Source organism: Leptonychotes weddellii, chromosome 4 (genome assembly GCF_054177405.1).
Source record: "Leptonychotes weddellii isolate Sample4059 chromosome 4, ASM5417740v2, whole genome shotgun sequence".
NCBI classification, from domain to species: Eukaryota; Metazoa; Chordata; class Mammalia; order Carnivora; family Phocidae; genus Leptonychotes; species Leptonychotes weddellii.
In genome coordinates this window covers 52,601,688-52,626,378 of record NC_138372.1, presented here as the reverse complement: position 1 = coordinate 52,626,378, position 24,691 = coordinate 52,601,688, and the positions used below count along the sequence as shown (strand labels likewise).

Sequence of the window (24,691 nt, the reverse complement as noted above, 5' to 3'; positions counted from 1 at the left end):
CGCCTGGGTGGCTCAGTTGGTTAAGCGACTGCCTTCGGCTCAGGTCATGATCCTGGAGTCCCGGGATCGAGTCCCGCATCGGGCTCCCTGCTCGGCAGGGAGTCTGCTTCTCCCTCTCCCACTCCCCGTTTGTGTTCCCTCTCTCGCTGTGTCTTTCTCTGTCAAATAAATAAATAAAATCTTTAAAAAAAAAAAAATTTCCTACAGAGTAGAAGCAGAATAAATGGAATAAAACAAAAAGAAGAATATATCTTTAATAAATATAATGGAAAACGAGTAAATACTTAAAAGAAGCAATATAGATAAAAATGAAGACTAGCATGGAATAAATTAATGCAAATACATCAAGAGTTGCCATCAATAAATATGAATTAATTTCTCCAATTACAAGACAAAAACTATCAGGGAAGATTAAAATAAAAGATAATCAAGCTATTTCTTATTACTAGTGATCCACTGAAAACTTGATGGAAAAATGATAAAATTGGCAAAATTAGCCAAAATAAAGTTTATGCAACAATACTGATTTAAAGCAAAATGTGTTAGTATAGAGTGGCCATATGTTGTGGGTTTTTTTTAAGATTTTATTTATTTATTTGACAGAGAGAGCAAGAGAGCACAAACAGGGGAACAGTAGAGTGAGAGGGAGAAGCAAGCTCCCCACAGAGCAGGGAGCCTGACATGGGGCTCGATCCCAGGACCCTGGGATCATGACCTGAGCCGAAGGCAGACGCGTAACCATCTGAGCCACCCAGGTGCCCCAAGAGAGTGGCCATATGTTAAAAAACACTAGTTCACCAGGAATATATAAATCTAAACTTGTATGCACTTACTATCATTATCTTTAAAACATTTAAAGAAAAATTTGACTTATCTACATGGAGGTAACATCATAACAAGGTATTTTGACAAATATCTCTCAAAAATTGATCAAAAATAGACAAAAAGAAAAGCTGTAGAAGAATTGATGGCCACTAGATTGTCCTGCTGGACACATAGAGAATACTGAACTCAACCATATATAGTATTTTCTTAAAAAGTGCTTATGAAAAACTTGCAATTAACCATACACTAGACATAAAGAAAGTCTCAACAAACTTCAAAGACCTTGCAACAAAAAGACCAAATTCTTGGACCATAATGCAAGTTATAAATTACTCACCAAAAGAACTTTAAAAGCTTGGTAGAAATTTAAATTTAATAACTCAAGGGTCAGAGGAGAAATCATATTGGAAATTATAAAATACAAGTAAGTAATAATAAAATATTGGGTGTTAAAAATGGCAGGAGATAGCTCGAGTAATTGGGAGTGATTTGTCGCCTTAAAGGCTTACATTAGAAAAAAATAGGAGGCTGAAATGAATGAGGTAAGCATGCAGTTTAAGAAGAGAGAAAAATGGTAACAATGAAGAAAGTAAACGAAGATAAAGGAAAGAGTTCTTCACAACTCATTAGTCTATGAAGGAAGAAGGACAGATATTCTGAAACTACCAGACTGGGAACACTTTAAGCTAAGGAACCATGTCTTTTGTGGGTCATTATATGCATCTTATGATTGTTTTGTCTTTTTAAATTTTTTATTGTGAAATGTGAATACACAAGAGTATATATAATACATATGTTCTTTTAAAATTATTATGATAAAACGAAAGACCCATATTCCTCAATCTAGTTTAACAAAGCTACTTTATGCTCTCCCAGTCATGTCTTTTGGTTCCTACCTGACCCATCTTGAGGCAACCAATTTCTTGAAATTTATTTTACTCATTCCCTCACTTTTATTTATACTTTTACCACAGGTCTACTAATCCTAAAATATATATTGTTAAGATTTGTCTGTTTATATGAATGGAATAATACTGTATGCTTTCTTCTACAACTTGCCTTCTCATTCAATATTATGTTATCAACATTATTCCATGTTGATGTATATAATCTCCTTATTCACTTTTACCACTTCGTGCTTCACAGGACACAATTGTCTTATATAATCTACTGTTGATAGACTTTTGGTTTTTTTCCATTTTTTTCTAATATAAGCAATGCTGCTAAGAATATTCTTATATATGTCTGCTAATGCACATGTACAGAAGTTTCTCTAAGGAGGTAGGCATATGCTCAAATTTCCTAAGTATTAGAATTTTTTTCCAATGTAGCTGTAAGAATTTTAAATTCCCACTAACAAAGATAAGAATTCTTATTTCTTCATACTATTTCCAAAATTTGGTATTGTAAGACTAATTTTTTCCCAATCTGTGGTGTGTACCATGGTAACACATTTTACCTAATAATTAATAAAATTAAACATATTTTCTTGTTTTATTCATTTGAAAGAGTTCATCACATATTCTGGATACTGATTCTTTGCCAGTTCTCTCAATATATGGCTTATCTTTCCATTCTTTTTATGGTATCTTTTGATAAAAAGGCATTTACAGTAGTCAAATTTATCTCTCAGTTTTAATATGTACAGATGGCCTCCTATTTTTTTTCTCCTAAAAGTTTTAATGCTTTGACTTGACTCATTTGGAGTTTATTTTTGAGAATGATGTTTGAAGTAAGGATCCATTCTTTTCCCTTTATAGCCGACCAGTTATTCTAGCACCATTTTAAAAATAGTCCATTATTTCTCCACTGATTTACAAGACAAAGTCTGTTGTATATCTGATTTCCACATAAGTATGTTAGTCCCTGGACTTTCTATTTCTAGTATACTGGTCTATTTGTCTATCTGTTATTCTAATTGGCTCCTCCGAATTCTATGACTGTGATTTGAATTTGTGCTAGACAATAACATGGGAAAAATATGAGATAATGCCTTAAGAAGGAAGAAACAGTTCATCCAGGCTTTGAGAAAGGGATAGTTCTGTGAGAGGAAGGTCGGCCGGGGAGGTAGGGACAGACCGGGAGGAGTAGAGCAGTTCAGGAAGTTGTACTAGAAGGAAAGGCCCAGAGACATATTAGGAATGGCAAAAAATTAAAAGCAGCTGCATTCTAAACTTTTCGGAAGGGAACAGAAAACAAAAGGTTTTAGACAGAATGTGAAAGGGTCTAAGAGTCAAGGCTTTATCCTACAGGAAGTGCTCCGGTGGTAATCTTTAATCATTTGAGTCAACTTTACAGGTGCTATCTCCAGAAACACACACACACACACACACACTCTTCTGCATCCAATTTCAAGAACTTGCAAATCACCAGAAGCCCGTGCTTGGTTATGTGGAGCAGGTTAAGGACCTTGTAATAGGTCGTAACATGCCATTTCTAAAAAAGCAGAGGTAATCGGGTCCATCTCCTGCTTAGACATTTTCATTGTCATTCTGCTCTCTTCAGGACAAAGCCCCAAATCCCTAATGTGGCTTTCAATGCCCTTCACCTCTCCAGTTTCTCCTCTGGTCATTCTCCAGTTCCCTGGCTCTTCCTCACACCTTCCCCTCTTCTGGCCTGCATTACATCTCCTGCCACACTCAGCAACTCCAGTTTCTGTACCCACCATACCCTGCCTTGCCTTTGCAAAGCCAGGTCTTCAGCTGAAGCTTTTCTCCATCCCATGCCATCCCCCCCTCCTACCCCATCTCCAAGATGAGGCCCTCCCATCTTTCAGGTCACAGCTTAAGACCAGTTGACTTGCTCCCCTTGTGTACTTTCATAATATTCTGTTATTTATCCCTATTGAAGCCTGGATGTCAGTGTTTCAGGATTGTTAGACCGTAAGGTTCTCTAGTTCCAGCAGCATCTACAGGGTATCATGCAATACCTGACACATTGTACTCTCTCCCTCCATAAATCCCTTGTTCTTTCATGAATATTCTAATGCAGGGGAGTTGCAAATAACAAGATAAGTCGGGATCATTTCCTGAGCACCTATTATATAGGCGCAAGCCACTAAACTAGATTTTAAAATCTATCATCTCTACTTCTTACAACAATGTTGCAAGCAAACTGTTATTATCCCTACTTTGCAGATGGGAAAATTCAGGAGGCTAACTTTTACAATATCATAAACCTAGGAAGTGTCAGGAGCCAGCAGTCAAATTCAGTTCTGTCTGGTATAAAACCATTTCTACTGCAGCGCCCTGCTCCCTCTGCACCAGCAGATCTGTGTTTTGGAAAGATAACAGTGACAACTGACAATGTGGTTGGCAGCTGCCTAGGAGGGGAGAGTGAATGAGACAGTGGGAACCTTGAGCCCATCATAATGGTCCTAGGAGGATTTACGGAAGAAAACTCAGATTCAATGACTATCTTTGACAGCAAGGACCTAAATTAGAGTAAATGTGAGTATATATTATAGCACTTTGCTATCCCTGAAATGCTATATAAAAGCAAACTATTATAATTTGGATTAGCATTTTATTACCACCTTTGTACTCAGGCTTGGAAAATTAAGGACATAATAAAAATGTCATGAATGTGAATGACTATATCTGCAAACATGGTTCCTTAGAAAAAATGAGATATAAGATGTTTATTTTTCCACCATAAACAAAAAAATATTAGTTGCGTGTGAGTTAAAAAAAAATAGACACTTTTCCTGAAAAGTCTCGTATAAGATCGTAAATATTCAATGAGAGGGTTATTGACACCATATGCTGGCACAAGTGGATTCTAACAGGGCAAAGGACTGTCTAATGAGTTGGCATTGCTGAATGGCTGATTTCTTAGAAGTTCTTCATTTGAATCCCTTTAAAAGTGTTCAGGCTATGTAGTGTTTCCAAGTTCTTTTGAAAGCTGTTTCAAAAAAAAATTATTTTATGCACATTAAAATAATATGTTTTAAAATTCTTCAGTTCAATACAAATGTTGATTATCTTTAGTTAGAAAAGAACCAACTTAAGAATAATAGAGTAAAAAATGGTTTATATAGGTACTTGGTGAAATGGTAAGCTTCTAATTATGACAGTCATTTGCTTCCTTTTTTTCCTTCCTCTCTCCCTTCTCTCCTATTTTCCCTTCCTCCTTCCCTTTCTTCCCTACTTCTTCCCTTCCCTACTCATTTCCCTTCCTCCTTCCTGAGTGCTGGCATTCAGTGAGCACCTCCTGAACATCTACTCAGTAGACAGGCACAGTGCCAGGACCCAAAGATAAAGAACAAAGTATCTGCTTCCTCAAGGATACAGACAGCTAGTGATTATAAATACAGAAAAAAATATAATGCAATCTAATAAATACTAAAATGAAGAGAGGGGCTTTGCAAAGTGCATTTTACTCCAAAAGAAACATTTCTAGACCTTGCCTTTAACCTAGAGAATTTGGATGTGTGGATTTGCATGCCTTTCAAACTAGTCTACACTGTTCCCTCACAATTAACATCCACTCCTTAAATGTTCATAGGTGGGGGAAGTGACTGACTCAGATGTTATTTTTGAGAAACAACTGGCACCTGTAACCAGAAGCAGACAGGTGGGTGATCAGAAAACAGGTGAAAAATAATAAGAGTCTTCGTTAAGGCACTGTTAGGAGGGGTGAGGAGAGAGACGTGTCGGAAGGAGAAATCTTTCAGATTTGGCACCAGTAGTACACAAGCAGTCAGAAAAGGGAGGGTTCTAGAGGGGAGGGAGGTGGGGCGATGGGTTGGCCTGGTGATGGGTATTAAGGAGGGCACATTCTGCATGGAGCACTGGGTGTTATGTGCAAACAATGAATCATGGAACACTACATCTAAAATGAATGATGTATGGTGATTAACATAACATAATAATTTTAAAAAAAAAGGAAAAAAAAAAAGAAAAGGGAGGGTTTTGTGCAGTAGTGGAGCCCTAGGTTGATGTGGAAGGTGTGGGGCTGGGCAGTGCTGAGAGCATCAGGTAAGACTGCAGCTATAGCTAAAGGGAACACTTCCAATCCCTTTTAGGGCATTTTAGCAGTATTAAATGTGCATCAGAGAAGAGCTCTTTTCTTCCTCCCACAAAGATGGCAACTACAATAAATATCTAAACATTTTATCCCAGAAAACAGTAAATATCACTGCTGTTGTTTTTGAAATACAGATCTTTTCAGCAACAATTTGCACAAGGGTGTTGTTGAATCATTATTCCCTTTAGAACAGCAAGTTTATTTTAGCATTTGTCATTGCCTTAGAAGGAAGGAAATACATATCTGTTTTATTGGAATAACAGCTGTCAGTTTGAATATACAAGGCATAGCAACCTTGCCAGACCCATTCTACTTGAGAAAAATATGCATTTAAAAGTTTTTAAATGAAAATGGTTTCTAAATTATAAGCCCCTAATTACCTCACTTGGTAGCAAGCTAATAACACCAAAACAGAAACGAAAAAAGTGAAAGCTGAATATAAAAGTAGCACTTTAAATGTTTTTAATTTGGACCCATCTTAATTGCTGCTAGGCATTTGGGCCAAATTCCTGATATCTTTATAATACTTAAGACAATTGATGGGACTCAATCCCGGGACTCCAGGATCATGACCTGAACCGAAGGCAGTCACTTAACCAACTGAGCCACCCAGGTGCCCTCTATCTATGCTTTGATCAGTTGTAAGTAACTGAAAATCCAACCTATGCTGGCTAACCCTGCCCAGGTCAGTTAACCAGATAAAAGATGATATAGTTGGAGTCTCTTTTCCACTTATACTGATAGTGGAATGATTATAAACTTTGGAATCAAACAAACCTAGATTTGAATTCTGACTCCACCCTAACTGGCCACATACTGTTGAGCAAGTTCCATACATTTTCTCTAGGCTCAATTTAGCATTATTTAAAAAGCCCAGTTGGATTGTGTTCTAGTCTTAACCTTTAACAATGCACTTCTGCCAAGCAGAATTCCCTGACCCCAGTCCCACAGCAAAGCATGATTAGTTGTCTCTCTACTGTGGTTTCATATAATCTGTGTAATTGTTCTACAATCCACTTTTACAGAATCATATTATAATTATTTATGCAACAAATATTTAGTGAGACCTTAACTTTGAACCAAACAATGTGTTTCCTGTTGAAACAAAGATTAAACAAACGCTGCCCCATATCCTCATGTCTTTCTTCTTCATCCGTATTTCCTTAGAATCCAGTAGGTATTCCATAAATATGTATCGAATGAATAATGATCTTAGGTTTGGTAAGTGCCACTTAGAACTGTACATGTGGTAACATGGAGGCAAAGCGGAGAGTGAAATAACTGCCCGTGAGGGAAGGATGAGGGTGGTGGGAGGATGTGACAACCGGGAAGACTCTGAAGGGAGCATATGAGGCAGAAGAAACAGCATGAGCTTAGAGGCAAGAAAGAGCTTTGTGTTTGAGGGACACTTCACAAGACAGCAAAAGTAAGAGACAGGAGAGGTAAGCTGTAGGGAAATAATGCCTCACATTAGCATGATATGCTCAGCTGTGTGGTTTTATTCTGTAAGTTAAAGGGAAGAGAGGGAATAGTCTTAGCCTATGTTGTGGCCTGGTCATAGTTACACTTGGGTATATTACTGTTGACTGTATGAAGAATAAATTGGGGCAAAAAAAAAAAAAAGCAGCCTTAAGACCTATCTATAAGGAAACTGTTCCATTAGTTTGCTAAAAGATGCTGAGGGCCAGACAAACGCTCTGTTGATAGGGTGGAAAGGAGAGATTAGATTTAGATATATATAGGTGGCAAAATTGACAGGACTGGCTGTTGATCTGATGCAGAAGGTAAATAAGTAGAGAGAAAATAACAGGGTCTAGCTATTGCTTCCAAATGGACAGTCACTAACTGAGACAGAATATAGAACAAAAGATGGGTTTCAAGGGGGAAAACCAGATTTGTTGAGGGGCACCTGGTTAAGCGTCTGCCTTCCGATCAAATCATGCATGATACCAGGGTCCTGGGATTAAGCCTTATGTCTGCTCCCTGCTCAGCAGGGAGTTTGCTTCTCCCTCTCCCTCTGCCCCTCCCCCTTGCTTGTAGGCTCGCTCTCTCTCTCTCTCAAATAAATAAATAAAATCTTAAAAAAAAATAAAACTAGACTTGTTGAGTGTGAATATTCAAGTAAATCCAGAAAGCACGTGTAAATCTGAAGACTAAGAGACAGGGCTGAGCTGGCAGAGGGCACTTGAAGTAATGAGCACTGGGTGTTGTATGCAACTGATGAATCACTAAATTCTGCCTCTGAAACTAATAATACAGTATATGTTAATAAAAACAATAATTAAAAAAAAAGCTTTACTGCCTGGTAGTAAATGAATGAATTACCTAGTTTTTGCCTTACTTGGCTTCCCTATTCCTCGACAATGTCATCACTCCCTCCTTAGAACTCCTCGCTCCCTGGTTCCTGTAACTCTTGTTATAAACAGAGTTCAGACTTCAGTTAGCATCCCCCATGCCCTGCCCTGTTGGCCTCTGCCCTGCTCCATTTCTCCGGAGAACTAGAACTCCTGGGCAGGCCGGTGACAATGGCAATCACAGAAGGAGTTATCATTGATGTTAATGAGTAAATTCACGTGGTGGAATGTCTATTACAAGCTTTTATGTAGTCAATTCTTAATCATTTAGAACAAAGAAAGAGAACCTTTATTCCTGTTAAAGGCCACTGACATAGATAAGAGGCAACTGAGAGCCCTGGGAGTTAAATTTAACACAGTTAACCTTTATTGCCACCTCAAAAAAAGAGAACAAATGTTTAATTAATTTGCTTAAAATTTAAAGACAACAGAGTTAACCCTCTAGGCAATAAATACCACATGCATACGCACACGCACACACATATTACTCATGCCAAAATGAAAAAAATCAACAGTGAGGCTAGTTGTTACTAGGAAATCAAGCAAAAAGATTCTAAAGAGATACATAGAATATTGGCATTTCCTCTAATCTGTGGTCAAGATTTAACCAATTTATTGCCATTTTGGGTTCATTACAGAAACAGCAAACTACCTCGGTATGGAAAGGATGAATATCTCTAGGATTTTTTTAAAAACTAATTTTCACATAAATTTTGGAAGAATGGGTATCTGCAAAAGATTTTCTCTGTTTATATCACTGTTAATTTAAAAAAGAAAATAGTTTCCTTTCTATAAAGTGGATTATCATTTCTCATTTTATACAAAAATGTCAGCCTTGTGGTCTTCTTTACAGTACTATAGCTGCTAACAATTGACATTTTGCCAGGCCCCATAACCATACTTCACACACATTACTTTTTAATCTATAACAATAAAGAAGAATTACCACAAGGTCAATAAATGACAAAAATAAGATGCTGGCCAAATAATCCTGCAAGGCAGATGTTTTATCTTAAATAGGGGAGAAACGGAGATGGAGAACCTTCCCCTGTCTGGGATGCAAATTCAAATCTGCCTGATTCTAAAGCCCTAGCGCTTTCTACCTCACCAGACATTTCACTTCTAACTTCTCTTCCTCTCAACAACTAGAGGCTCTTAGTGGAATTTTGGAGCTGACCTTCAAAGTTAAATAATACCAGCTAGCAGGCAATAAGTGTGAGTTTACATTATTCATATCTTTGCTTCTTTTGTGTCCTATCATTTCTCAGCACCTGGGGAACAGTTCATTATCTCTGAAGTCTAGTGGAGGGTCTCTTAAACTTTTCTGCCACAGTAACCTCTCAGAACAGAATACAGAGAACATGACTTGTTATCTTTGCAATGTAGATGAATTTTGCATTTGATTCCATAACATTTTCATGTTTCTGTCTTAAAAATCTTTCTAATTAATTGTCATTCTACAAAAATGTAGCACATGCATGCTATAGTAGATCCTAACTCATGGCCTCAACATATCTGTACTAATTTTTGGAAGCAAATGTTCACATGGTGTTTTTTACATATGACTACAGGCTAGTTCTATGGAAGGTCAGCCACATAATCACACTGAAGGAATCCCAAGTCCCCATAGCAAGCTGAGAATGGCCTGACTTCCCAGGATTCCCTGGTCAACAATTGGATCTTGACGTGCTTCTAAATCAGAAAGGGCATTCTACTAATGCAGCAATTTGGACTCACTTTTGGAATGAAATCAGCCTTTAGGGAACTGATGGAGGATTATTTCTCTAGAGTGTAATAAAACATTTTATAGAGAATTTATGCTCTAATCACTCTAGAAATTTAGGGGATAAATGTATAAAAAAAACAAAACAAGCAAATAAGAGATGAAGCAACTTTTTTTATACTCTAGAGAAAAAATCCTCTATCAGTTCCCTAAAGGCTGACTGCATTCCAGAAGTGAGGCCAAATTGCTGCATTAGTAAAATGCCTTCTCTGATTTAGAACCACTTCATATACTAAGGACTAAGCCAGGAAACGAATAACATTAAAACATGTAATAATCAGTTAACAACTATTATAAGAACTAATGGAAAGAATAGATAGCAGATATTGACCTGCTTTTTACATTTACATTTTTACTTTTTATGTCATTCAATTTTCTCAAATGATACTTTATAATTTACTTGAGCATTGGACATTTACTTTTGTCACTGCATCTTAGAGATCATTTTCAAAAGGACCACGATATGGTCAGATCCAGCAAAAGGTTAACCCTGGGTTTTCTCTTCCAGCTCATTTCTCTTTCTTCTAATTTTTTTAAAATTAATTTTTATTTTTATAAAAGCATTACATCAGTTCTTTGTCCTCTCCTTTGCATCCTACAATCCCTCTTCTAGAGGTAGTTGCTTTTGACTTTTTAAGCTATTATTTCTTGTATTTTCTTCTATATTTCTAGAGAATACACATGTATTTCTACATCTTGTTTTATCAATTGCAGACATTGCCTTTTTACAGTTAACTTTGAACAACATGGTTAAACTGCAAAGGTCCACTTATCTGTGGGTGTTTGTTAATACAGTTCAGTACTGTAAGTGTATTTTCTCTTTATAATTTTCTTAGTAACATTTTATTTTCTCTTATTCTACTGTAAGAATTCAGTATATAACACATATAGCATAACATATGTTGACCAACCATTGTATTATTGGCAAGGCTTCAGGTCAAAAGCAGGCTATAAGTAGTTAAGTTTTGAGGGAGTCAAAAGTTATATGTGGATTTTTGACTGTGCTGGGGTTGGTGCCCCTAACCTCTGTGTTGTTCAAGGGTCAAGTGTATCTCATATTATGGCAGTTGAAAAACCATTATCATTTCTTACCATCCCATCATCACTTTCTTGCTTTTTCCTCATCTTCCCAGTATAGTCACATCCAAAGTTCTTGTTAAATCAGTAGTTAATGCTGATATTAATAATGTTTATTTGTACACTGTGTTGTTTACTCATAAAAGATTTTTTCTGAGGGCACCTGGGTGGCTCAGATGGTTGAGCGTCTGCCTTTGGCTCAGGTCATGATCCCAGGGTCCTGGGATCGAGTCCCGCATCGGGCTCCCTGCTCCGCGGGAAGCCTGCTTCTCCCTCTGCCTCTCTCTCTCTCTCTCTGTCTCTCATGAATAAATAAATAAATAAAATCTTTAAAAAAAAAAAAGATTTTTTCTGAAATTGCTTCATGTTTTATTTGCTTGGTTTTCTATGCATTTATCCTTAATTTTTTCCAAACGCTCAAACAGCTTTGTCAAATGTCCAGCAATTATATTTCCAAATGCTAAAGCACATCAGATAAATTTTATCTTATTTTGATTCTGAAGGAACTCACTCCTGCATCCTGTGTAGCAGGCTCCAGTCTGGACAGATTGCTCTCTCAGTGTGATATGCATATGGATTCCATAGATATTCATTTGCTAGTCCTCTGAACTAGGCTCTAGTTTCCCAAATTCCATACCTTCTGTCTGTTGTTTTATTCCCACATTCTCTAGTAGAAACCTGAGAGTCACCTGTGTGTGACTCACTTTGCCTCTTCCCTTGAAATATAAATATGAAACAGATGACTGAATCCAGTAAGTTTTGCCTCCAAAAAGCATTTCTAACCCATGTCCTTTGTTCCATCCTCAGCATTACTATCAGAGGCCAGGTCATCATCATCTCCCACAGGTTTCTGTAAGTTTTGCCTAACTGCTCTCCTTGCCTCTGGGCCTATTCTTTTATTTCTACTCTTTGTGCAGCTAGAACTTTCCAAACTGTATTTCTGATTTTGCTATTGCCAGATAGACCCAATTACTTGTTCAATGTCTGCCTTTCATGCTACAGAGTACATACATCTGTTCAACAGCTGTTTTCCCAGTGACTAAGGAAGTATCAGGCACAAAGTAAATAATTATTTTTTCCTGAAAAAATTAATAAATATCTATAATAGGTTGCAAACTCCAATTTTCTGCAGGAGCTGGGGTAGATAACTTCAGTGCTAGGGGGCAGCTTGGGTGGAATCTGTGGCAAACTAGATCTGCTTCATCAAAAGAGCCCAACAATCCTCAGTTCTACCTAATCGTTACCAATTAGGAATATGGACTCTACCAGATCTTCCTTCTTCCTTTTTTTTTTTTAAAGACAAGCCAGGAATCTGGATTTTTTGATAAAATCTGGCATTTTATAAGTTGACCACTAATGCATTAAGGAAAAAAAAAAAAAAAAAGAATAGGCAGGCCAAGCAAAACATGGCTCCTTGTTTCAGATCTCTGGGTAAAGAATAGATATGTATTTCCAGTCCTGATCTGGTGAGTCTCTTTCAGATCTATCACTATCGGGGGTATAGCTCAGTGGTAGAGCATTTGACTGCAGATCTATCACTATCTTCTAGTATCTTTTTGAGAATCTTAGTTGATATCACATAGTATGCATCTAAAACACATTTTGTCATGTTTTTCTACACAATAACTTCTTCCAGTATATTTTTTAATAGTGTTACTTTCCCAGGTCTCCAGGATGAAAATCTTATCAACTTTAATCCCTCCTTGTTCATCCCCGAATCTAGCAAAATGCCAAATTCTGAAAGGTCTTCCTTCGGATTAGTGAATTGAAAAGGATTTGAAGTGATATAGGCCAAATTTGAAATTTTTAGTTGTGTAACCTTTGGTAAATTCTTCAACCTCATTGTGCTTCCGTGCCCTCACAGTTAAAATGAAAACAAAACCTGTTTGTCAGGGTTGTTCTGAGGACAAAAGAGCTATTATTGCATATGAAGGGCCAGGCACACAGTAGGTGCTCAATAAATATCCATTGCACTTCCTGCCTTCTCTTTACTTGCTTTGTCACTTGTTTTCTTCTTTACTGTTTCTACAGCTATCACACTGGTCCAGGCACATAAGCTAATGTAATTTTAACTTGTGTCTTGCATCTGTTTTTGGACTACCCACCATGTCAAGAAATAATTTTATAAAATATAGCTACTTTATATATTTAAGGCCCTCAATTCCCTTTGTAAATTATATTCCTCTGTAATCTTAAACTTCATGCACCCCATTCTTCCACCCTTTCAGCTCACTTAAAATTGCCACTTCCCATGCTATCAGTTCAATTGTTCAAGCATTTCTTTAACACATTGAAACCTCTATAATTTGAATCAAATTTCAATATCATTCTTGTCCCTCAAGTCCTACAAACCATCATCTGTATCTATATTTTCTTCTTTCTCTCTCATTAAAATGGAGGAAGCATGCTTATTCTTCTCAAAGGCAACCCCTTCATGCATTCTGTAAATCCTATGTCCTTTTGCTTTCAGGACCTGGAATTATTTTCTTCTAATTTATTCTCATTAGTGTGCAAATGTGTTCTAATGTCATTGACCTTGAAAACAAACACACAAATAAAGAAAATACTTAACCTCAAACATCTCTTTAGCTTGTTTCATTTCTCTGCTCTCCCTCAAAGTATAGCCTTTAAGAAATATGTGTATCTCCACCATTTTCTTTTCAACCTACTTCATTGGGTTTTTGCCCTACTACTGTTATCAGGATCACTAATTACTTTCACACTAGCAAATACATTGGTTCCCTCCTCTGTCATTTTAGTCAGTCTCTTAGTTTACCACTCCCTCTTCTTAAAACACCTTCTGTTCTCTTCTGGCTTCCAAGACAACACATGGTTTCCTCCTATACCCACAGCAGCCCTTTCTCTCCTTGTTCTTTTCCTTTAGCAATAGCAACTCTTTCTAAATCTCTATGCAGGTCCTTCTCTCCAACCTCTCAAATCCATGCCATTAGCAAATCCTATTAATTTTACTGACAAAGTGTTCTCTAAATGCTTCTTTTTCTTCACTGCTCTCAACCTAATTGAAGCCACCAACTTCTCACCTGAATAACTACCATAGCCTCTAATCTCACCTTCACTCTCCACTAGTCACAGTGTATTCCCACACTGCAGCCAGAGTGGTATTTTACAAATATAAGTTATTTCACATCACCCTTTTCCTTAAAATACTTCAGTGGCCCCTGATCTCACTTAGTATGAAATCTTAAGTTTCTCCCTGTCTTACCTGAATTCGCATGATTTAGCCCCACTATCTCCTGCATCTGCATCTTGTACTGTTCTTCCTCTCATTCATTACACCCCTACCTTCTTTCTGCTCCTTGAACATGCCACTCTCATTCCTGCCCTAGAGTATTCCTTCTCCTGGGACTGTTCTTTCTCAAATCTGCATGGTTGTCTACTCTCTGTCATCCAAAACTCAACATAATTGCCCTCCTTTATTTTCATCATGGCACTTGCTGCTATCTTACATTTTCTTTTAAAAATTACTTCCATTATTTGTTTCAAATAATGCAATATATGTTAAGAAAAAAGAAAAGAAGAAGATAGCAGGAGGGGAAGAATGAAGGGGGGGAAATCGGAGGGGGAGACGAACCACGAGAGACGATGGACTCTGAAAAAGAAACTGAGGGTTCTAGAGGGGAGGGGGGTGGGAGGATGGGTTAGCCTGGTGATGGGTATTAAAGAGGGCATGTTCTGCATGGAGCACTGGGTGTTATGCACAAACAATGAATCATGGAACACTACATCAAAAACTAATGATGTATTGTATGGTGATTAACATAACAATAAAAAATTTTAAAAAATTACTTCCATTCTTCTTTTGCAGCAATGTAGATTTTGTGAAAATAGGAACTTCTAGGTCTTGCTCAATAATATATCTCTGGTACCTAGAACAGTTGTCTGCACATAACTGGTACTGAAGAAATGTTTGCTGGATGAATGAACAAATCAATGAATATATTTTACCTAATATTTGTTTTTTTATACCATTTCAAAAAATTGGCAGTAAAAATCAACAAATGGGTTGCTTAATCAGATTTCAACAAGATTTGATATTGGGTAAAGGATAGAGATAAGTGATAGGATAAAAAAAGTGATATGACAAGTAAGACTTTAGTTGGAAGATTGTAAAACAGTTCAAAAAATGACTGGGGTACTCTGGATGTCCTAGTTTCTCACTGACACATAAATAAGAGATGTTGATACTATAAACCTTTGAAACAGTAAAATATTTTAAACAAAAATAGAAATCAGAGTAAGATAAAAATGATCTAAAATTTTCCACATATAAACTATGTTTTTTACAAATTTGTCCTTCATCTCACTTTCTTTTGAGCCCCTATGGAGTCCACCTACATTATTTATTTATTGAAAAAAAAACAAACCTGTGCATTTGAATGCCAAAATAACTGCAATAAAAGAACACTTTTGGAGAAAGATGCTTCGGGCAAGAGAGTAAACATAGTCAAATTCTGATTATGTCTGCATCACTCATGTGAGTTTCATTCTGGAGATGGTTTTGTATACTCAGATAAATTCTATACCTTTGGCACCAGAGGAGAGAGTGATGAACCATGAATATCTTTGAGGGTGTGACAGAGTTGAAAAGGTCTTTTTTTCCCCCCTTATTTAAGCCCAGGATCTTAGGAGAGCTCTCCATAGATATGTGTGTGGCTCCTTATGTAAAATGCCAAGGTTATGGATAATTCTGAGTTTCTGAAAGACAAATACTTAAGGAATTATTTGTTAGCGTGCAATTTTAAAAAATGAGGCAACTTTATTAAACAAGTAGCAGTTGTCATGTTCTCCATTTGTAAATTTGGGCCATGTTTAATTTAGAGCAAGGCTTTTCATATTTCTCAATCATGACAATTGTTTAATCAGCAAGTATAGTGACATGAGTAGTGCCTTTCACTTTGAAAGATTCCTTTTGAGTTGAAGAAAAAAAGAATCAATTATCATTCAAGTTTTAATAAACTAAAATCAGAATTATGAACTAACATCTCAAAATTTGTCACCCTAAAATATTTTTTCTGTGGCTCCTTTGATCTCATTAGATTTCTCACAAAACTAGCAAAGTGACCTTGATTTCAAATAATGTTATTTAAAGGCCTGAGAGAAACAGGCCCTCAGACTCCTAAATCAGAGGTAGCAAATATCAGTGAATAAAAAGAAAAAAAGAATCAATTAAACGGAAGAGATATGATATGTATAACATTGGAGGACACTTTTTTGCTTGTCGAGCATCCATTCCTCTCTTTCCATTAGAACCCTGACCTTCCTTTTAAGGGCATCTCTCATTGTATATTAACTGGGGAGGCATCTGGAATTTGAATCTTGAACAAACATCATGATTATGTGGGGGTGTTTGGAGATCGCATTCCTCACAGGAGCAGCAATGTGCGGCCCCTAATGCTATGGTGATGAGGATTCTGTGCAGCAATCCAGAGCTCTCTTGTTTCTTACCTTTTTTCCATGTAAAGTTCTCCAGGATCCTATTAAATTAATGAGCCCCTGATATATTTCCAATAAATGTTCATCTTTACCAAAATAAGCCATTTCTCTTAAGTCAAGAGTTATTTTTCATTCTACTGTTTTCCTAGAGTTTTCAGATACTTTATATTATTAAGTCCTCACCACAATCTTCAGAAGTGAACAGGAACAAATTTGTTAGCATCTACTGCAAATGAAGAAGCTAAAGTTCAAAGGGGTTAAATAATATGTCTGAAGTTTCATGGTTTTAACTCTTATCAGAACTTGTGTTAAACCTAGGCCCTCTTTCTCCAGACTCTTTATATTGTATTGTGGTACTTATATGATCATAACCAGTGATTACAGTCACTACTGGTGGAGATACACATCTTTCTTAAAGGTTATACTGTGAGGGAGAGCAGAGAAAGGATGCTTCCTTCTATTGCTTATCATTTTTAAAAGGAATCTCAGGATGCCTGGGTGGCTCAGTCGGTTAAGCATTTGCCTTGGGCTCAGGTCATGATCCCAGGGTCCTGGGATCAAGCCCCGCATTGGGCTCTCTGCTCAGCGGGAAACCTGCTTCTCCCTCTCCCTCTGCCTACAGCTCCCCTTGCTTATGCTGGTGCACTCTCTCTCTCTCTCTCTCTCTGTGTCAAATAATAAATAAATAAAGTTTTAATAAAATAAAATAAGACAAAATAAAAGGAAACTCAAATGAGTGAATCACAAAACATTAAGTCTGAAAGAGATTTTAAAGGACTTATTTCTTTACACGTAAAGTATTCTATACATGTAAAAGTATGCTCCATGACATCCTTCCTTTGTTACCTTTGACTGTTTTAGAGTCAGAGAACACATTCCTTGACTTGAGAAAATATCATGTGGCAGATCTAATCTTTATGGACAAAGTACTCAGAGTTTGAGAGTAAAAAAACAATGCAGAATGCATGGTAATAGGGCATGGATTGCAGAGGAGGTACAAAAATTTCCCCACCTCACTTCAACCCCCAGGATCGCATCAAAAATTAAACAAACAAACCACCATTAAATGAGAGAGTTTTATTTTCTCTGTCCTATGCTGATGTGCTCTAACTTTTCCTGTCCTTCCTTACTTCTGGTCACTGTCAAAGGTCTTACTCTTTGTAAAATAACAGACACCATATTGGAGGAAGCTACCTATGGTGTTTTATAACAATGATAAAGTATTTAGGCAGTTATCTTAATACTAGTTAACACAATTGAATTGTATAAGAAATCCAGAGATACGTGTAAGTTTTAAATTTGTTGGGAGGAAGAAGTGGTGGTGGTGATCGTAGGTGTTATTGTTTCATATAAGACAATGGGAAAAACTTCTCTGGTAAGGTGATGTTTGAGCAGAGGACTGAAGGAAATGAAGAAGGCACAGGCCATGTGGAATGGTGGCAGAGGGAAAAGCAGGGGCCAAGGCTCTGAGCAGAGAGCTTGCTTGGCTTTTCTGTGTAGGCTCAGGACAAACAGCTACAATAGAGTTGTCAGAGCCCATTTGCCTGTCATTAACTTTGAGCTCTATTTTACCTGCTGGCTGCTGGCACAATTCAGGAGCATTTTTGTTGCTCATTAATTTTCTGAAGAGTCAAAGAAGTTTTCTGCTATCCATGCATGGCTCAGTGACTGGAGCCACGCCACAACAAAATTTTCATCAGTCTAAAATATCCCGCATTCGGGGCGTCTGGGTGGCTCAGTCGTTAAGCGTCTGCCTTCGGCTCAGCTCATGATCCCAAGGTCCCGGGATCGAGCCCCACATCGGGCTCCCTGCTCCACAGGAAGCCTGCTTCTCCCTCTCCCTCTGCTGTTCCCCCTGCTGTGCGCTCTCTCTCTCTCTGTCAAATGAATAAATAAAATCTTAAAAAAAAATAAAATATCCCCCCTTTGATAAATTCTTGACTGCTTCATACTGGGTAACCAATGCTTCAGCTACACAGTCCTGTATGAGTGGAAACCATGGTGCAGTGGGCACCAAGCAATGGTTTTTAATGTAGCCCTTGCCTGGCCCCTGGCTCCCCAGCATCTGTCTGTTTCCCTGGAGAAGCAACTGTAGATATGGGGGGCATTTTTTTCTGGCATCCCACAGCTTACTGACAATATTCTATATTGGATGTATATTGTTAAGAGTTTACTTTCATTTTTTCTATACACCTTTATGAACTTGAATTTAAACAACTGCTTAATTAAAAACAAAATACTGAAAGAAGTTGGATACCAGAGCTCACCTTCATGTGTACTATGGATTATAAAGCTCCAAACCGATGCATTTGTATTGAGAAAATAATTACATACATGCATTACAGAAAAATAATGTTTTTTGCAATTTGGCTGCATTTCAAAAAGTGTTATATCCTATTTTTTAAAAGTGGCTTGTGGTATATCCATACAAAGTTACACTATTTGGCAATAAAAAGGGATGGAGTACTGATACATGCTACGAGGTTGGTAAAACTGGAAAACCTGATGCTCAGTGAAAAAAGCCAGTCACAAAATGCCCTATGTTGTATGATCCCACTTATATTAAATATCCAAAATAGGCAAATCCATAGAGAAAGATTTCCAGGGGAAGCAGAGAACGTGGAGTGACTGCTAATAGGTATAGTGTATTTTGGGGAGAGGGGGGAAGGTGATTAAAATTTTCTATGATTAGACAGTGGTGATGGCATTACAATTCTGTAAATATAATAAAACCACTAAATTGTACATATTTTGTAAGGGTGAATTTGATAGGTATGTAAATTATATCTCAATAAAACTCAATAAAAACTCTTTTTAAAAAAGAGTACAGGTTTACTGCCTATCTTTTCTTGTGAAGGAATACCATTTATTCTGTGCATGAATGTTTTCCACATTTGGCTATGAAAGTATTCTTTTACAGTAAAATAATAAAAGTCTTGCATGAGACTTTTAAAATGTTTATTTAGCAAAAGAAAGGGAATGTCAGTTCCCACACTTTGCTGGATTTTGAAATCCAGAAGTGTGGGATCTACTGATCTGGGTCAGGCTGAGGCAAGAGAGGCCAGATGAAGACATTATCAATATGCCTCCAGAAAATTAACAAGTTTTAAGAATGTATAGTTTAATATTCAAATGAATATTTGTTTCTTTGGTCTTCTTCCTAATTATTTAAAAATAGTTGTATGACTTCCCTATATCTCACCTGTTTTGTGTCCCTCTGAAGGTGTTCTATGGCATTCCAATAGGACACTAGAACCTCTCCTTTCTAATATATAAAACTCATATTTTACAAGTAAAATGCTCATGACCTTAAATTTTAAAAGGCTTGGAAGATTGGAAATTTCTAGAATTAGCTTTGATAGTACCACACAGTTGAGGCTATATCCTTTTCTTCTATTCATTATGAGCCAATAGGTTTTTGTAAGCTATAAACATCCAGATCAAAATCAATTGAGATGCCATATTTCTCTTACCCATGGAGTTTTTACCAACAAGAGCATAATAAAATTTCCCAATTTTATCCCTGTACACACAGTTGCCATGATACTGGGGAAAACACAGGTAATTTCTAGGCAAGTTCCTATGGTGGGTTAGTACTAGGATTTTGATTTTTATAGTTTAATTATTTGTTTCTCAGCAATTTTCTTTTTCCTTTCTTTCTCAGGGACATTATCTTGTCTCCTGGTTTTAATTCTCACCTCTAGGTGGATAACTCTTACATTCATCTCCAACTCTGACCTCTCTCCTGAGTTCCATTACATTTTGTTTATTCCTCTGTTGAATATCTCCACGTGGACAGATATTTTTATTTGATATATCAATGTCTAAAGCCAAGCTAATAATTAGAATGTGCCCAGAGAAATGTAACTAAAATGGCGAAGCATTTAGAAAGCATGTCTTTAAAATGGTCAAAAAAATTTGGAAACTTGTCTTGGAAAAACAGAAGTTTAAGGCAAAGTATATGAATTCCTTTAAAATATTCTAAGGATCAGGGCAGTAATGCCAGAAGCATAGCTTCTTGTCCAGAGAGGGCATGCCTTAATAATCTTTGTATCACCCCAAGTGCCTAGCCCAGTTTTAGGCGTTGAGATAGAGGGATGGGTATGGGCAAACATCATTAACATATTGCAGAACATTCTAATAACCTGAATTTTCCAATAATACAGTGGTCTGCTTCTTAATTTAGTGCTTTCTTCCACTAATAGAAATGTTCATGAAGAGATTGGATGACTGTTGCAAGAGAAATAATAAGGGGACATTTCTGCATTGGGTGGACAGTTAGATTAGTTAACACTGGGTTCCTAAAGGGCAGTGTTTCCTGGAAACACTCATAGGAAACCAAGCAAAACTTTTGTTCAATTACACACTGGGCTTTTGATTTGTTGTTACTGTAGCATAACATATTCTATCCTAATGAATACATAGTCTTTGGTAATAGTTTTGGATAAGAATCTAACATCCCACGTGGCCTAAAAGAAGTTAATTAACTTTCTTGGCCTAGATTCGCTTATTAGTAATAATTGAGGGCTAAATTAAATAATCTCCAAGGTTGCATCTATTCAAATATAATACAACATTGTGATTCTATGAGTCAGGGAAATTTTCTGCGTAAACAGTGGTGTTATCACAAATGTGTTGGTGCAGCTGGTAGAGTCAAAAACCTACACCCATTAGAGGCAGGGAATTGATTTCCTAGAAGCTATCCTTGGAGATTTTAGAGATAAAGTCATGCCACACAATTTTTTGTTAGAGAGTCAATGCCCAGAACTATGTTGAGATGTTACAAAATCTTACTTTTGTTTTACTCAGGGTAATTAACATGGGAATTATCCTTCATCTGTGATAAGAGAATGATGAATATTGATTATTGGATATTTCTCTATTCCAGGTATCCCATATGTATTATCTCACCCAATACTCATTTATCTACTTATCTACCTATTATCTATAATCTATCTAACCACTAGGAACCTCTATTATCTTCCTATTTTTGCTAATGAAGAAACTGAGACTCCCAGAAAATAAAATATCTTCCCAACCAAACAGCAGTGTTAAAATCTAATCCTAGGTTTGTCTGGGTCCAAAGGTCAGGTTCTTAATCTCTAAAATATTTCAAGGGTAGATTGTAAAGTTTAATACAGAGAAAATTTTCTAAGTCTGGTGCTTAGATTTCATTCCATCCTCTTTTAAAATGTGGTTAAATTGATCTCACCTGGCTCTACAACTGGGGACGCTCGCAGCTCTCGGCACCGGGCCCAGCTTCCTTCAAAATGTCTACTGTTCACGAAATTCTCTGCAAGCTCAGCTTGGAGGGTGATCACTCCACGCCCCCAAGTGCATACGGGTCGGTCAAAGCATACACCAATTTTGATGCTGAGCGTGATGCTCTGAACATTGAAATGGCCATCAAGACCAAAGGTGTGGATGAGGTCACCATTGTCAACATTTGGACCAACCGCAGCAATGAACAGAGACAGGATATTGCCTTCACCTACCAGAGAAGGACCAAAAAGGAACTTGCATCAGCACTCAAGTCAGCCTTGTCTGGCTACCTGGAGACCGTGATTTTGGGCCTTTTGAAAACACCTGCTCAGTATGATGCTTCTGAGCTGAAAGCCTCCATGAAGGGGCTGGGGACTGACGAGGACTCCCTCATTGAGATCATCTGCTCAAGGACCAACCAAGAGCTTCAGAAAATTAACAGAGCCTACAAAGAAATGTACAAGACTGATCTGGAGAAGGACATCGTTTCTGACACATCTGGTGACTTCTGCAAGCTGATGGTTGCCCTTGCAAAGGGTAGAAGAGCAGAGGATGGCTCTGTCATTGATTATGAACTGATTGACCAAGATGCCCGGGATCTCTATGATGCCGGAGTGAAGAGGAAAGGAACTGATGTGCCCAAGTGGATCAGCATCATGACTGAGCAGAGTATTGTCACCTCCAGAAAGTATTTGAAAGGTACAAGAGCTACAGCCCTTATGACATGCTGGAGAGCATCAAGAAGGAGGTCAAAGGAGACCTGGAAAATGCTTTCCTGAACCTGGTCCAGTGCATTCAGAACAAGCCCCTGTATTTTGCTGACCGGCTATAAGACTCCATGAAGGGCAAGGGGACTCGTGATAAAGTCCTGATTAGAATCATGGTCTCTCGCAGTGAAGTGGACATGTTGAAAATTAGGTCTGAATTCAAGAGAAAGTACAGCAAGTCCCTGTACTACTACATCCAGCAAGACACGAAGGGTGACTACCAGAAAGCACTGCTGTACCTGTGTGGTGGGGATGACTGAGGCCCACGACGGATGAGCACCCAGCAGTGGTGCTCCTTTGTTTCCAGCTAACAGTTCTAGAAAATAGCTTGTGACTAACAGACCCCTTATGCCTGTCCCCATGAGGATAGTGTTAGCATCACCCCCTCCCCATCCTTATGTCAGTTGCCTAAGCATTGCCTGCATCTCATGTCTAGTCTCTCCTTTTAGCCAAAGAAATGAACATTCCAAGGAATTGGAAGTGAAATCTATGATGTGAAACACTTTGCCTCTTGTGTACTGTGTCATAAACAGATTCAGAATAAACTGAATTTTTACTTTATAAACAACAACAACAAAAAAATTGATCTCACCTGTCAAATTCACTCTTTATGTCTTTCAATTTTGGTCACATATTAACTTTTCCAAATTATTTCTATTCTGTTTTTTAAGGTTCCTCTTCAGTTTCAAAAAGTTTCTCAACAGTTTTTCTCTTTATTGCTTTTTTTTTCTTTTTAACTTTTGTCTTCCCACACTACTTCATATATAATATGCCCCTGTTATGGTCTATTACTCTGCCTATAATTTTAAGTTTCTGGTTCAAAATAACAAGCAAAACAGTACTAAATTATAAGCTGTGTAGGTTTTGTATTACTGTGTGAAAGGCATGTCATTTTGTATTTTTACCTTTTACTACAGCAAATTAAGTAACACAGATTGAACCATTTCTAATCAAAAAACTTCCTGTTCTTTCCTATCTATTTTTGCATCTCTTCTGACATAGTCTTGACATATCTTTTTCTAATGTCATTAATCTTGACTCTGTTCTATACCTGTTGTATAACATCTTACAGTAGCAATTCTGGGCCAGCTAGAATATTCTCTGTATAAAATATCAGAAAGAAAAAAAATTTAAAACATTTACAAAAGGCAATTCTTTCCATAATGTAATATCAAAAATACAAATAGCTATCTCATTTACTCAACATATTTGAAATCACCATAGTAACAATGCCAGGGAAACATAAAGAAAACAATAAAATAAAATGGCAGACAAAAGAGGTTTTATTTAATTTAAATTTGAAGATTAAACTCCCTAAAGTAGACTTTGTCTGCTTTTCCTCATGAAACAATGACTGTATAACATTTTGTTTGTAGTGTACACTGTGGTAATCTCCCCCACGGTCCTTGCACTCCTTTCCTTTGTGTTGTGGCCAACAATCACAAATCCACAGAGATGGCCCATCATTGTTTAATTCAATCAAAGTAACCTTATTTTTCTTGCCATAGTGGATTCTATAGCAAAGGGACTGGATCAGCAATAAATATATAACACAATTAAGGCCAATGAGACCTAAGAATAAGTTAGGACTTTCAAGTCCTTCCCAGAAAAACAAAGAGTTTTTGTTTAACTTCCTGTTTTTCTAATATGCACAAATATATCCATGTACTATAATGATCATGTCTCAATGTCAGACAATTTAGATCATATCTCAATATCAAATACATTAGAAGAAAGTAACACAGGGCTGTTTTATGAAAGCAACACCTTGATTTTGGGAATTCAAAGAAACCTTGAGAGATTATGTGAAAGATCTTTGAAATATATAAAGCATGCCATAATAAAAGATAACAATTTCTCCTCAATTCAATACACTGGGAAATTATATTGACTCTTTGGTTCACTTGTATTATTTTTATGTATTGTTAATTCAAGCTTAAGTAGGCTCCTGGTGACTTACATGATATATAAGACTCTCTGATGACACTATCTGCCTAATTCATCGAGTCGAACAATGCTGTGTGACTCTCAAGACCTTTCATAATCCGGGTCCTCCATGCTCTCCCTACTCTACTTACATACTGTTGGCACTCCCTCAGGTGTACCTGCAGTTTCAGACTCTTCACAGCTCTGCTGTCCCT

At 37.2% G+C, this 24,691-nt stretch overlaps 1 protein-coding gene and 1 pseudogene across 5 annotated transcripts in view; one reads left to right on the top strand and one right to left on the bottom strand.

The window, feature by feature from the left end:
• The window catches only part of LRRC7 (leucine rich repeat containing 7), a 508,503-nt gene that overhangs the window by 268,002 nt on the left and 215,810 nt on the right, over positions 1-24,691 (bottom strand). The window lies entirely within an intron of this gene.
• LOC102728576 (annexin A2 pseudogene) lies at positions 21,718-22,990 on the top strand (annotated as a pseudogene).